The sequence below is a fragment of the Octopus bimaculoides genome, chromosome 19 (genome assembly GCF_001194135.2).
Source record: "Octopus bimaculoides isolate UCB-OBI-ISO-001 chromosome 19, ASM119413v2, whole genome shotgun sequence".
Taxonomy (NCBI): Eukaryota; Metazoa; Mollusca; class Cephalopoda; order Octopoda; family Octopodidae; genus Octopus; species Octopus bimaculoides.
The window spans coordinates 26,935,361-26,936,660 of NC_068999.1; positions in this window are offsets into that span (position 1 = coordinate 26,935,361).

The window sequence follows — 1,300 nt, forward strand, 5'->3', positions numbered from 1 at the left end:
GATCAAATGGTATAGGGAAGCTTTCTTTACATTCAGGAGGTTCATAAGAAATGATGAAAGTTGAGAGAGACACAAGATCTTGGTTTGATTTTTTTTTTGTATTCCTCGTTTGGAGCTTTTCTGAGAAAGAACAGTATCATTTTCACGACTACATTTATGTTAGAATTTTCAAAAACAAATCTTTAAAAAATACTTGTACGAATTAAATACGAAAACTTTTCAATCCAAAACAAAAGCAAACTATTTCAAATTATATATTTTTGAAAAATAGACGTGAATGCTCTCAAAGACCTCATCTCAGTCGAAAACGCCTTTTTAAAATTCTATATTTCACTTTTAGCTATTGCAATATTTCGATTGGATAGACAATTCTACAATTTAAACTGTAAAGTCAAAATGCCAAAGATTCAAACTATGAAGAATTTCTTACCTTTCTCTGAAATCCTAAACCCAAGGGAAAAATTGCACCTTGCAAAATAAAACAACTCGATCATAAACTAGTTGCAACGAATGAATTGAGATGTTTGGTGACAGTGAGCAAACAATATCTGTATCAATTATAATTAAGGGTACAGAAGCTTCTGTGTCTGTATGCTGAAGATAGACGCTAAATCCGTCTAACCACTCCAAATCATCACTTTATAATTTACACATGTTGAAAGCGTGGAAGTAGACTGACAGAAATTCAATAATTCCACTTCCTCGCTTTCAGCATGTGTAAATTAGAAAGTAATGATTTGGAATGGTTAGAAGGATTTAGCGTCTATCTTCAGCATATAGGCACAGAAACCTCAGTGTCCTTAATTGTAATAGTATTTTATACCATTATAAATCTCTATATATGAATTTACCTAAGTAGGTCTATTTTATATGCTGGCCATTGATAAAATTTTTAATGATTTTATCCTTTAATTATATTTGAATATATACATAGATACACACACATACATACACACACAAACTTGTGTGCCTGTGTGTGTGTGTTGGTGCATGTGTGTGTGTGTGTGTGTGTGTGTGAGATTGTGTGTGAGCATGTGCCTTGGTTTTGGTACAGAAAAAAATTTGTCTCCAGCTTTTATTGCCTGTTGAGATCAAAGGCGACTGCTCTGGGTACAAAGTGACCAGCTTTTCAACAACGTCAAATAATAACGCCAGATATTCCCTTCTATGTCAGCTATCTCCGATGAGCGTATTTATATAATTGGTTTGTTGCCGAACACTCCGTCGTATTTTTTGCACGAAACTGATTGGTAAGACCAGCCGTGATGGATATTTAATACTATAAAATTCGGATGATATA